The following is a 14,916-nucleotide window of genomic DNA, read 5'->3' as shown; positions in this document are numbered from 1 at the left end:
TGCGCATTCAAAAGAAGATACACTGCCAAACAATACAAGACGATGATGGAGCAGGTTTATCACATTTCATAGTAAATTTAAAGTTATAAAACTATTTGATATCCTACCGAATGACAATATCGGTTTCTTTTACAAAGAAGAAGACAAGAAGTGACTTACTGTTGTGTAGTGAAAAGATAAGCAGCTTATAAATGGAAGTAAATTCCACTGATGTAACAGAACTTGTCATTAGGCAGGTTTTATGGCAAATGCATATGAACACATGGGAATTTCTTAATAATATTCTATGGGACCTACAACATACAATGCAAAAAGAAAGAAATTGAACATTTTCTGCTAAAAGGTGATTGAAAACATGTTGACTGCTTTGTGTTTAATGATATTTTTAAGAGATCTTTTTTCTTTTCCTTTTTTTCCCCTCTACTTTTTGGTTCAGTTTAGACCAGTGCTTCCCAACCTTTTGGAGACATGGCACATATTTCACATTAGAAAAATCACACGGCACACCAGCAAACAAAAATGTCACAAAAAGCATATTGATAATTTTTCCCCGCACACCAGGTTTAGCACAATTGGCTCAGTTTGTCTGCAGTATACCTTTTTTGCCTTCTTTTGACCGCTACTCATGCTAGGGCCTTCATCCTGTTTGGAATTTTCTCCAGGACCCAGGTCAGACTAACTACTTTTTCTTTTCAAATATCTATTGCTATTAAGCACTGCCTTGTCTCACTCGCAGGATGACTTTTATGTAATTTCTTCTTTGTCTCCTTCTGCTTTACTGGCAGTTGGAAACCTATTTAATTGGAGCAAGAAGTTGTACTGCCCTCTAGTGGAAGAGAATGTAATTGTTCTGCCTGTTCGCTTGGAGCAGGGTTGTCCAACTCCAGGCCTCGAGGGCCGGTGTCCTGCAGGTTTTAGATGTGTCCTTGATCCAACACAGCTGATTTAAATGGCTAAGTGACCTCCTCAACATGTCCTGAAGTTCTCCAGAGACCTGGTAATGAACTAATCATTTGATCCGGGGTGTTGACCCAGGGTGAGATCTAAAATATGGTAGACTACCAATCAGGTGAAACCAGACAATCTTTCTCACGGCACACCTATGTGCCGTTGCACAGTGGTTGGGAAACACTGGTCTACACAACAAACACTTATTTGGGTTTCAGAAAAGATGGTGGTTTAGGGTAAACCCATTCACAATCTTAGACAATTTGAAAACTTTTGTCCTTGACCTTCAACCTGTTTTTAAATCTCTTCACAGCACTGAATCTGTGCTGCTGAAGATTTTTTAATGATATTACCGTGGCTACAGATTCAGGGGAGTATCCTCACTCCTGAGGAGTGGTTCAGAGTTTTCCTGGCTCAGAAAACTTTTTCTGTTACTCTAAACAATTTCAGATCATCCTCTGCTCCATTGTTCTGTGGGGATATTGTTGTCCCCCCTGAATGACCATATTCCTCACCCTATCATTAAAGGAGAGCCACCTTTCAGAGAAGGCTCATTTCTGCCACTTGACAGGCTGAGGACGCCTCTCTCGGAATGCTGTTGAACTCCACCTGGAGGTGGAAATGGAAAATCCAATGGGCCAGGGCTTTAGCCACATGCTTCCAGGACACTCTTACTATACATTTGGGCACACCAGTCTTGTACAGTGTCCTCCCAATTTACCACCAGAGGGTAATCAGTTGATAGCCCAGCTTCTCTCTTCACCTGTGTCTAAGACATGGGGCCACAGATCAGAAAACATAGATCTAGTAATAATTACACAATTGGTCATCACCCTGCAATCTAAGGTGTACTGGTGTCAAGCACACTTATAAACAACTGTGTGCTTGAACACAGTGTTACTTATGAACCAACTGGTTGGCACAGATCGGGATCATACCAGTTAAACAACACAGTTCCTTGGATTACTGTGACAAACAAACCCCTCCATTATAAGATGGTGATTTATGGATGAAATAGTCCATATGACCCCCTATGAGCAAGCACTTTGGCGACAGTGGGAAGGAAAGACCTCCGGCAGAACCAGGCTCAGGGAGGGGCGGGGCCATCTGCTGCAACCAGTTGGGGTGAGAGAAGGAAGACAGGATAAAGACATGCTGTGGAAGAGAGCCAGAGATTAATAACAGGTATGATTCAGCAGAGAGGTCTATTAACACATACTGAGTGAAGAAGAAACACTCAGTGCATCATGGGAATCCCCGGCAGCCTACGTCTATTGCAGCACAACTAAGGGAGGATTCAGGGTCACCTGGTCCAGCCCTAACTATATGCTTTAGCAAAAAGGAAAGTTTGAAGCCTAATCTTGAAAGTAGAGTGTTACGGTCCTGGGCCTGTGGCCCAGTGTTTTGATTTTGTATTATTGTTTATTAGTCTGTTTTCTTCTACTGTTCATGTTTACTAGTGTTTTGGTGTCTGTTCTGTATTTCCGAGCTTGTGGATTCCTTTGCCACTTATGTAACTCTGTACTGTGTTAGTATTGTCTCTGAGTTCAGTCTGTGGATTTCCTGTTTTACTTTGAAGGTCTTGTCTCATGTTAATGTATTCTGCTTTACTTTCTTGTCTTGTCTTGTCTAGCTTAATGAGTTCCAGCTGTGTGCCCACCTGTTTCTTGTTTCCTCATGTGCCTGCCAGTGTATTTTAGCCCCAGTCAGTCAGTACTTGTTGTCGCATCATTAACGTCAGTTCTCCCTCGTGCTGTGTCTCTCCTGATGTTTTCTTGTGTATTTCTGTTCTAGCTTTCCAGTTTAGGTTTTGTTTGGTTTTCCTTGGTCAGCAATAAAAGCTACTTTTGAGTTCACGTTTTACCTCTATGTGTAGGGATGGGTACCAGTATCTGGTGCCATTATGGCACCGGTTCTGACATAAACGGTAGTAACCAGACCGAAAAGCAGCGCACATTTCGGTGCTTTATTTCGGTGCTTTTTTTTTTCTTGAGATGTCATACACTTTGGATTCTAGCCAATCATTTTACCTTTCCAAGGATAGTAGGCGGGCCCAGGTACGTACGTTCTTTTAGAGCAGAGCTACAGATTAAAAATGCCCAAGGCGAAGCGGTCAAACGTCTGGCTGTACTTCACAGCAAAAGATGCAAACTCAGCAGCCTGCAACAAGTGCTTTAAGCTGATACTGTGATACTGTCAAAGGAGGTAACACCTCAAATCTGATGAAACACCTGGCGACGCATAGCGTTTTTTTAAAAGCTGAGAAATGCACTGTAGTTGAGAGCTTGTTGCAAGACCTAACACCAAGCACATCTACTGCGGGTGTGGTGCCTGTTATCGGACCCGGAGTTAGCAACATCCCCCAAGAACCTGTAGAGTAGAGTCCTGGCCCCTAGCCCTGTCAGCGTAGCAGAAATGATGACGGATGATGATGGCAGCAGCAGCCGTTCTTCTCTGGGCGAGTAGCTTAATGTTGTTCGTGTGTAATTAGAGTAGGCTAACCGCGTTATTAAATTAATGCACGTAAGGTGAACTAGCAAACACCGTCGTAATTACATGCGGCTGTCTTCTTGTTTGATAGAGTGATACCATATATGCCCTATAGCTGCAGAAAAGGCTAACATTGTTATCTTTTTACAAAAAAAAAAAAAACAGCTAAACATGAGAGGTTTTTAGACAAAGTTTGTGTTCTCCATTCTTTAAGCACCGGGTTGAGCACCATTTAAGCACCGGCACCGTTTCAAAAGTACCAGTTTGGCACCGGTATCGGATAAAACCTAAACGATACCCATCCCTATCTATAAGTCTTGCGTTTGGGTCCAATCTTGCCTGCCTGCACAGCACACCATGACAGAACGCCACGACCATAAAATTGACCCATTGGACTCAGGTTTTGGAGGAAATGCTCGAGCAGCTGCGGGATTACTACAGGAGCGTAATCCATGCCATAGACAATTGTAAGAGACTTCAACAGGTCGTGTTTTTCGATCACTTCCTGTCATCCACTACCTGCCACCCGCTCTGCTTCCACCACAACCACCACTTCAGCCTGCAGCCCAGTCAGCCGCCCGGCCTTCAGCTCAGTTGTTTCTAGTTCAGTCTCCCGGTCAGTCGTTTCTAGTTCAGTCTCCTGCTCGGTTTCCTGCTTACTCATCTCTAGCTCAGTCTCCTACTCAGCCTCCTGCTCCGTCGCCCCTAGCTGAGCCTGCTATTCAGTCTCCTGTGTTGCCACTTACTCAGACTGCTATTCAGTCCGCAGCTCTGCCACCTGTGGTGGCACGAATGAGGGATAACCGGGGACGGTAACTAAGATGTTGACAATGCCACCTGGGGGAGAGAGTTACACCCCAGGAAAGATTTCTCTAGCCAATGTAAGTGTTACATTGGCTACCAAAGCCCACAGACTCGTTATTAATGGCAGAGGTGAGACAGATGAATTTTACAAATCAAAGTTTATTAAGAAGAACTACTAAAAACATAGAATTATAAAATCAAAAAGGCACCTAAGGTAGCAGGGTTGAGACAGCAAAATGGTTAATTAAAACACTCTATTAACAACCGATGATTAAAACGACCAGACTCCCTACCACGATGCTACCCTAAAACAATCACAGCATGATAAAAGAATAACTAAACAAAATAGAGGAGACCGGCCACTTGAGGAGGCAACCTACAGGGAGGAGTGCCCAAGAGTGCCACCAATTACTCACCCGTGTAATTTCACTGCAGACCTCACTGTCACTCACACTAAACTCTAAATGGTGCAATCTACCTATGCCCGGTGTGTACACTCGCATGCATCGGGGAGGGGATTCCACCTCACGTGCCTAGCCTCTCAACAAGCGGCCGCACCTCCACTAAAGCAATAAAACAAAGCATAAAACATTAAACAAATTAGTAAAAGATCTACATAAAACAAATACACCCCAAATTACTGTTCTTTATAAAAGCATCACATGACAAACAAAATAGCATAAGACAAGACAGCAGCAGTATAGCACAATCCTGCAACAAAAGAGGGAAACAGTCATCAAAGTCAACCCAACTATATGCCACATTATGATAACGCAAGAGTCCCACTTACCACTCTCTAAAGGGCAATACTAAACTGAGTAGCTTTCCTGGAGAGATCTGCAGTGCTTAGCTGCCTAATGCTCTCAGCCACCTTGGATGGACAAGACTGCCAAATGCCTCCGTCTGGTAGTGAAGCGCAGCTGTTTCTTATAAGCCCGCTAATTGTCAACTGGGAAGGTGTAGTTTTCAGTGGTGCATTCATGGACATCACATAAGATCCTACCCCAGAATCTACTTCACTACACACCCATTCTGCCACCATCCTCACCCATTGATTCTATGCAGGAAGAAAGTCTCACTCCAACCATAGGTGTTTCTTTTTTTAGACAGTTACTCGCTCCAGGGCCTCCCCAGAGGCTGGGTTTCAGCCCTTAGGTGATTCTGGATCCCTGGAGGCTAAGAAGCCCACTGAGGACTGCACCTGGTTATTGCTGCCTGGGCAGGGCCAGTGCCCTGCTGGTTTTGTGTCTGCCTCTGCTGGAGGGTCCTAGGGACCGCTTCAGTCTTCTGTTTCTGCTGGAGGATCCCAGGGACCGCTTTAGGGTTCGTCTGTCTCCGCTGGAGGGTCCGAGGGGCCTATTCAGCCTTCTATTTCCGTTGGAGGGTCCGAGGGGCCGCTTCAGCCTTCGTCTGCCTCCGCTGGAGGATCCGAGGGGCCCATTCAGCAGCCTGTCTCCGCTGGAGAGTACAAAGGGGCCCGTTCAGCAGCTTGTCTCCGCAGGAGGGTCCAAGGGGCCCGTTCAGCAGCCTTTCTCCGCTGGAGGGACCGAGGGGCTGCTTCAGCCTTCGTTTGTCTTCGCTGGAAGATCCGAGGGACTGCTTCAGCCTTCTGCCTCCGCTGGAGGATCCGAGGGGCCTGTCCAACCTTCCTCAGTCTCCGCAGGATCCCACCCTCGTCTGGTCCTGCCTTGTCCGGTCCTTCCTTGTCTGGTCCTGCCTCATCTGGTCCTGCCATGTCTGGTTCTGTGGCTGCCACGCCACTGCCTCATTCACGTCTGACTCAGCCTGCTCGACCTCGTCCATGTCTGGTTCGGCGTCAGCGGCCTCTTTCCAGGCCGTTTACTGGACTTTTTTGTCAGCGTGGAAGACCTCAGGAGCTGCTTTTTCGCTGCCGCCACTTCCCTTGTTGTCGGCCTCTGGACCAGTTAATCTTCTGTTGCCGCCGCTGCCTTCCACGAGGCCGGCCTCCAGACCTGTTATGCCTGCGTCGCCGCCGCTGCCTTCCACGCGGCCTGACTCCCGACCTGATAATTATAGGCCATTGGCCAATGTAGACGAAACGTTTTGCACCATCGAAGGCACCTGAGGTAGTACCCAAAAGGCAGAGGAAGATGCTAACCATCGCACAAAAAGTTGGACTTCTGGACATGCTAAAAGTTACCATATTTTTTGGACCATAAGGCACATTAAGCGAAACAAAACAGTCAGACAAGTCAAACTTTACTCAACTCACTCTTCTTGCTTCCTCCACTTCCGTACCATTGATTCATTAATGTTGAATTCTCCGACAGCTGCTCTATTCCCATGTTCTGGACCTGAAAACAGGGCTTGATCTTTGGTTTCATTCTATAATATTGGACTTATTTTTCTACGAAGGTTTGAACTTGAGTGTTTAAACAAGACAGAAAATTTTGAAAATGTACATGCTGTCTGAGAAAAGTGTATAAAGTGTGTAGTGAGGGGTCTTACAGCCTTAAAACATCTATAGTAATTGCAAAAAATAAAGCTGGCTACTTTGCGGATTTAACCTATCGCGGGTTATTTTTAGAACTCCGGTCCCTCGATAAGCGAGGGACTGCTGTAAATGTTGTAAGTTGTATATGCTCTAGGAGAGTAGAAAAACACAGAATCATATATGTATGTACACAAGAATCAATCCATTTACCATAAAGCTGTTTCTGTGCCGTGATGGGCTCTGAAACCTAACCGAAACTCTTCAAATAAGCCATTCCTCTGCAGATGATCTGTTAGCTGTTTGACAACTACTCTTTCAAGGATTTTTGATATGAAAGGAAGGTTGGAGATTGGCCTATAATTAGCTAAGACAGCTGGGTCTAGAGATGCTTTTTAAGTAAAGGTTTAACTACAGCCAGCTTGAAGGCCTGTGGTACATAGCTGATTATTAGAGATAGGTTGATCATATTTAAGATCGAAGAATTAATTAATGGCAGGACTTCTTTGAGCAGTTTTGTAGGAATGGGGTCTAAAAGACACGTTGATGGTTTGGAGGAAGTAATTATTGAAGTTAACTCAGAAAGATCAATTGGAGAAAAAGAGTCTAACTTAACATCAATGGTACTGAAAGTAGCTGTAGATAATATTACATCTGTGAGATGATTATGAGTCATTTTTTCTCTAATGGTTAAAATTTTATTTGTGAAGAAGTTCATGAAGTCATTACTAGTTAACGTTAAAGGGATGGTTGGCTCAACAGTGCTCTGACTTTTTGTCAGCCTGGCTACAGTGATGAAGAGAAACCTGGGGTTGTTCTTATTTTCTTCAATCAGTGATGAATAGTAAGATGTTTTGGCTTTGCGGAGGGCTTTCTTATAAAGCAACAAAGTAATTCTCCAAGCTAAATGATGATCTTCTAAATTTGTAACATGCCATTTCCTCTCCAGCTTATGAGTTATCTGCTTTAGGCTACATGTTTGAGAATTATACCACGGAGTCAGGTACTTCTGATTTGAGGCCTTAGTTTTCACAGGAGCTACAGTATCCAGAGTCGTACGTAGTGAGGAGGTAAAGTTATTAACAAGATAATCGACCTCTGTTGGAGTAGCGTTCAGATAGCTGCTCTGCTCTATGTTGGTACAGGGCATTGAAGATGATAACAGTGGGTGGATTATATTCTTAAACTTAGTTACAGCACTTTCAGAAAGACATCTACTGTGATAAAGTCTACTCTCCACTGCTGTGTAATCAGTTATTGTAAATGTAAATGTTATCAGGAAATGATCAGACAGCAGAGGGTTTTCAGGAAACACTGTTAAATGTTCAGTTTCTATGCCATATGTTAAAACAAGATCTAGAGTGTGATTAAAGTGGTGGGTGGGTTCTTTTACATTTTGAGAGAAGCCAATTGAGTCTAATAACAGATTAAATGCAATGTTGAGGCTGTCATTTTTAGCATCTACATGGATGTTAAAATCACCCACAATAATTATTTTATCTGAGCTGAGCACTAAATCAGATAAAAAGTCTGAGAAATCAGAGAGAAACTCTGTGTAAGGCCCAGGTGGACGATAGATGATAACAAGTAAGGCTGGTTTCTGAGTTTTACAGCTGGGGTGGACGAGGCTAAGCATCAGGCTTTCAAATGAATTAAAAGTCTGTCTTGGTCTTTGGTTGATAATAGGCTGGTGTGAAAAATTGCTGCCACACCGCCCCCTCGGCCTGTGCTTCGAGGTTTCTGGTAGTTAGAATGACTCGGGGGTGTTGATTCATTTAAACTAACATAATCATCCGGCTGCAACCAGGTTTCTGTAAGGCAGAGTAAATCGATTTGTTGATCAATTATTAAGTCATGTACTAACAGAGACTTGGAAGAGAGAGACCTAATGTTTAACTAGAAAAATTTGCATTTCCTGCAAAAATGCTGTGTGGATGCCTTAAAGCTGAAGTTGCCTGCTGAAAATGACTGAAAAAGATGAAAAGCTGCAAAAATTGTATGGCGGTAAAGAAACTGAAAAATTATGCTGAAAACAAGTGAAAAAACAGAAACTTTTGCTGAAAAGAGGTGAAAAGGCAAAGATTCTGCTTCAAAGGGGTACAGAAGTTCAAATTTCTTCTGAAAAGAGGTGAAATGGTTTCCTCTGAAATGAGCAGAAGATACTGAGATTTGTATTGATAAGAGGTGAAAGGCTGAAAATTCTGCTTAAAATAGGTAAATCAGCAGAATTTCTACTGAAAAGAGGTAAAGAAGTAGAACGTTGCACTGAAAACAGGTGAATCAGCAGAATGTCTGCTAAAAAGAGATTTCTGTTGAAAACACCTGAAAAGCTGGGATTTGTGCTGAAAAGGGTGAAAACACTCACAATTCTGCTGAAACGGGGTGAAGAAGAGCTGTTGGGCTGTTGAGAAGAGTTAAATAAGTTGAACTGATATGTTTGAGTACAAATACTATGATTTGGCAATAATACTGCGTTTTAGCACAACTCCTGAGATTTGATTGAAATACTATGATTTAGAAGAAATATTATGACTTTGTACAAATACAATGTTTTGGCACACATACTATGATTTGGCACAAATACTATTATTTACCAGAAGTACAAGGTTTCTGCAAAATTACTATGATTTTGCAGAAATACTATGTATTACTAGTAATACTATAACATCACAGATATATGATGATTTTGCAGACATTCTGGTTTTACACAAATGCTATAATGTGGCAGTATACTATGTTTTAGCACAAATACTATGATTTGCTATAAATACTATGATTTGGCACATATACTATATTCAGCAGATATACTATAACAAAACAGAAAGTCTATGACTTAGTAGTAATACTATAACATAACAGAAATTTTAATTGGGCACAAATACTCTAATTTGGCACAAATACCATGATTTGGCAAAAATATACCATGATTTAGCAGAAATACTATGATTGAGCAGAAGTACTAAGATGTAGTAGAAGTACTTTGATTTAACAGAAATACTATTATGGAGTAGTAATACTTTCTGCAATCAGAGGTACTGCTTCTGTCTGCTTCATCAGGCTGTGTACTTGTATGTATTTCTGCCATGGAGCGTTAACAAGAATCTGAGGTCCGTATTAGACAAACTGCTAACATCATAAAACTTTGCAGAATTGTAATAAATTATCAATATAAATTACAGGTCTGTGATAGTGTATAAATTTGTAGTGAAAAAAAACCATGTGGACCAAGGTGGAATTGAACCCACGACCTTTGGGCTGCAGACCCGTGTCATTACCAAATGCGCCACCAGCAAAGAGAGCCAGTGCCTGGAAAACAGGAGAGATGAGCAGTCAGAATTAGATCGCGGTGAGAGGCGTAAAGCGCCGTTTTCTGGAGTTACAAAATGTCGTGTAACTCAAAAACTAGGTGGGATAGAAGCACAATTCCTTTACTGGGTGAATCAGCAGAATTTCATGAACTTTGACTGCGATAGCTCTTTGTACCTCAGTCGCGGAGATATGACGAGAGAAGAAACGGCTTCATTTTAAGAGTTTGAAAACAAACGTAATTTATGGCTCAACAGTAAGATGACAGTAAAAACTGCTCCAACCGTGAGTGTCAGCAGTGTCTGAAGATGAATTGGCACAAGCCTCTCGTCTTAACTTTGCTTTATTAAAATTATTGTGGCATGCAGATGAATCTTGCAAAGAAACTCACAGGAGAGATTGAGCCTGTATTTCCACCCCAAGCTGGTAGGGAGAGTTTTTTATTGAACATACTTGCTTGTGCCACAATGTGCTTCAAGGGTCAATAACAGCATAACAGAACTCACTTATGGTACTGCATTCTTCCTATAAAACAATAACTGTCAGTGACTTTGTACCGTAGTATAAACACAACATTCAAGACAACAGTTAAAAGTAATGTAACCATAAACAATGAAACAAGAACATCTAAAATGCAGCACATGTCCCAAGGCATGATGGGAGAGAACTAGCTGTTCCCCAACACGCCACATTATTTATGATTTATGATTTGGCAGAAACACTGGGACTTGGTATAAATACTATGATTTACATGAAATACTTTGACTTAGCAGAAATTCTATAATCTAGCAAAAAGCACTTCAGCATAGCAGAAATTCTATGATTGAGCAGAATTACTAGGATTTAGCACAAACACTATGAGTTGTCTAAAAAAAAACCCTTTATTTTGCAGTTATATTGGGATTTGGCAGAAATACTATGCTTTGGAACAAATACCAATATTTGGCAGAAATACTATGAGCAGTAATAATATAACATAGCAGAAATACTGTTATTTTGTGGAAATACTATGCTTTGGCACAAATACCATGATTTGGCCAAAATACTATGATTTAGCAGAAATACTAAGATGTAGTAGAAGTACTTTGATTTAACAGAAATACTATTATGGAGGAGTAATACTTTAACATGGGAGAAATATTGATACAGACACACAAACATACACATACACAGAGCCTAAAGGGAACAGTGGCTGTTAAGAGTCTGGGCTTGGTATATCTAGGTCAGTTAAATTAGCTGCACCTGCTGTAATCAGCCCCACACACAGACACAGAGAGAGGTATAAGTTTTCTGCAGTGTATTTCTCACATTCACATTCAGGATTCCCCTCGAACCTCCTGGTCTCAAGGCAGCTACTCATCTCACTGAGCCAAACTCATTCTCACAAAGAAGAGGTAGATAGACTGACAATTGTGCTGAAATTATCAGAAGCTGCTGAGAACTGTGCTGATAAGAGGCAAAAGGATGAAAATTTTGCAGAAAAGAGGTGAATCAGCAGAATTTCTGCAGAAAAGAGGCAAAGAAGCAGAACGTTGCGCTGAAAAGAGGTGAATCAGCAGAGTTTCTGCTGAAAAGAGTTTTTTTTTTCTGAAAACCACCAAAAAAGCTGGAATTTGTGCTGAAAAGGGGTGAAAAAAATGAAAATTTTGCTGAAAAGGGGTGAAGAAGCTAAAGTATACCAAATCAAAGTATTTGTGCCAAAACATGGTATTTCTGCCATATTGTGGTATTTATGCCACAAAAAAGTTACTACATTACAACATGAATACGGATTAAAGATGAAAGAAACTGGCAACAAATTCCTCCACTACAAACCAGTCTGATACCACTTCTTTGCAGTGTTCACGTTTACTAAGGCACTACCCAAAAGGCGCCACAAGAGGGCACTCCAACACAAGAGATGACCTATGTACACTGATGCACTTAGTAACAGTCAGCCTCCTACTTAGCCACTACGTAATACAGCGATATTACAGTGTACAAATTCACATAAATTTGCAGGGGAACAAACAAAGCAGGAACAAGCCCAAAACAATCAAATAACTGTGCTGCCATAGCTATCGCTAACTAGCACATACGCTAAAGGTAACTAAAACCAATACACACAAGTAGCAGGGTAAACATCTTAAGCATGGAACATTAACTCACGTTTATGTGACACACACCATCCCCAACAAATACAGGATGGGCTATTTGCTCCCTTCCCAGCAGCTCTCTCCTCAATCGTTAGCCCAGGAACGAAGGAAGACCATCTAGCTCAGAAGTCCCATGAATTCCCTCACTGCTCAGAGGCTGCTGGGTAATGTAGCTCACAATAACACAGGTTTTCTACAAGCACAAATACTATAACATAGCAGAAATACTGTGATTTTGTTGAAATACTATGCTTTAGGACAAATACTATGATTTGGCAGAAATACTATGTTTTAGGACATATACTATGATTTGGATCAAATACTATGATATAGCAGCAATACTATGTTTTGGTACAAATGCTGCATTTAGGCACAAATATTATGATTTGGCAGACACTATGATTTAGCAGAGATAATATGATTTGGCAGAAATACTACACTTTGGCACAAATACTATAATTGAGTGCAAGTACTTTAAGATAACAGAAATACTATGATTTAGCAGAAATACAATGTTTTGCAGAAACACTGTAATTTCACTCAAACACTATGAAATAGCAGTAATACTATGATTTGGCAGAAATACTATGTTTCAGTACAAATACTATGACAAAGCAGAAATACTACGACTTAGAAGTAATACTATAACAAAAGGGATTCCTCAAAATACTATGAAATTGCAGTAATTCTATGATTTGGCAGAAATACTGTACTTCAGACAAATACAATGCTTTGGTACAAATACTATATTTTGATTTCAATACTATGATTTGGCACAAGTAGTATGATTTAGTACGAATACTACGAATTGGCAGAAATACTGTGACTTAGTAGTAATAGTATAACATAGCAGATATAATGTGATTTTGCAGACATAGTATGTTTTTCACAAATACTACGATTTCGCTCAAATACTATGGAATTGCAGTAATACTATGATTTGGAATACTATGATTTGGTAGTAATACTATAACATAACAGATATACTATGATTTTGCAGAAATTCTATGTTTTTGCACAAATACTACAACAACTACTACTACAAATACTACAAGAAATACTATGTTTGGGCAGTAATACTATTATCTGCTATAAATACTATTATTTGGCACATATACCATAATCAGCAGATATACTATAACATAACAGAAATTCTATGACTTAGTAGTAATACTAATATAACAGAAATTTTAACTGGCCACAAAATAACATGATTTGGCACAAATACCATGATTTGGCAAAAGATACCATGATTTGGCACAAATACGATCATATTGCAGAAATACTATGATTGGGTACAAATACTATGATTTGGCACAAGTACTATGAATAAGTACAAATACTATGATTTGGCAGAAATACTATGATTTAGCAGAAATACTATGTTTTAACATAAATAATATCTTTTGACAGAAATTTCTGCTAAAGGTACTATTTCTGCTTTTTAGCAGAAATACTGTAATTTTGCATAAATACTATGATTTGGGATAAATACTATGATTTGGCAGATATACTATATTCAGCACATAAACTATAACATAACAGACATTCGTGCACTTAGTAGTAATCTCATAACATAAAATAAATATTATGGTTCTGCCCCAAAACCATGATTTGGCACAAATACCATGATTTTTCAAAAATACTATGATTGAGCAGAAGTACTAAGATGTAGTAGAAGTACTTTGATTTAGCACAAATACTATTGTGGAGGAGTAATACTTTAACATGGGAGAAATATTGATATACACACACACATACATAGAGCAAAGTGTACAGGGGCTGTTAAGAGTCTGGGCTTGGTATATCTAGGTCAGCTAAATTGGCTGCACCTGCTGTAATCAGCACTTACACACACAGACACAGAGACAGCTATGAGATTTCTGCAGTGTATTTCTCACATTCAGGATTCCCCTCGAACAAATGGCCATAATTTCCTAACCGTAGGGGCTAGAATGCTCATTCTGACACCGATTTGTTCAGAAGAGATGGGGGAATCTGCAGGTCTTCATAATTCAGAGATAAAATATAAATTATTAAAGATATATGACTTGTAATACACTGTAACTGAGCAGAGGCAAAGCAAAACTGCCTTGACTTGCCCTCAAACAATGTTTTGTAACTCTAAATCTATATGGAGCATCAAAATCATTCTTTCACCGTAAGAAACAGCAGGCTTTGGTGAACAGTCATGGGAATTTTCAGGGCTCTGTGGAAATCCATCAAAAAGATATGATGAGAGAAAAAAGTGCCTCATTTCCAGAGTTTGAAATCTGAAGAAATCTGAGCGAGGGACAAATTTCCTATCCTCAAACAAGTGTAATTCATGGCCAAACGGTAATAGGTGAGGAAAAAATTCTTGAATTGTGAGCATCAGTGACGTCTGAAGATATATTGGCACAAGCGTCATGTCTCAACTTTGTTTCGTTAAGGAGATATGACGATTTGAAAATGCCTCTCATTAGAGAATTCCAGCGCTGATTTTGAACAAACTCTCCATTGAGTTTCTATGGAGAGTTTTGAGACTTTATGTTACTCTGAGGAGATTTGCAAAAAATCTATAAGTCCCACAACAATGATAGTGACATTTTCTGAAAGCCAGCAAAAACACCTACGTTTTGATGTATAATTTGTGGGGGTTGAGTGGAAATTGAGCGAGTAGTATGAAGTTGTTCAGACAAGTGGTGAAAATTCAGAAAGTTTCACTGTCCACTCTGAGTTAATTGCATAGCAACCATAACAACGCATGTATTTTCTGAAAAATCACAATTTTGCAACTGA

The sequence above is a fragment of the Oreochromis aureus genome, linkage group 12 (genome assembly GCF_013358895.1).
Source record: "Oreochromis aureus strain Israel breed Guangdong linkage group 12, ZZ_aureus, whole genome shotgun sequence".
Taxonomy (NCBI): domain Eukaryota; kingdom Metazoa; phylum Chordata; class Actinopteri; order Cichliformes; family Cichlidae; genus Oreochromis; species Oreochromis aureus.
The sequence above is the reverse complement of the archived record's forward strand: the minus strand, read 5'-3'. Positions refer to the sequence as shown.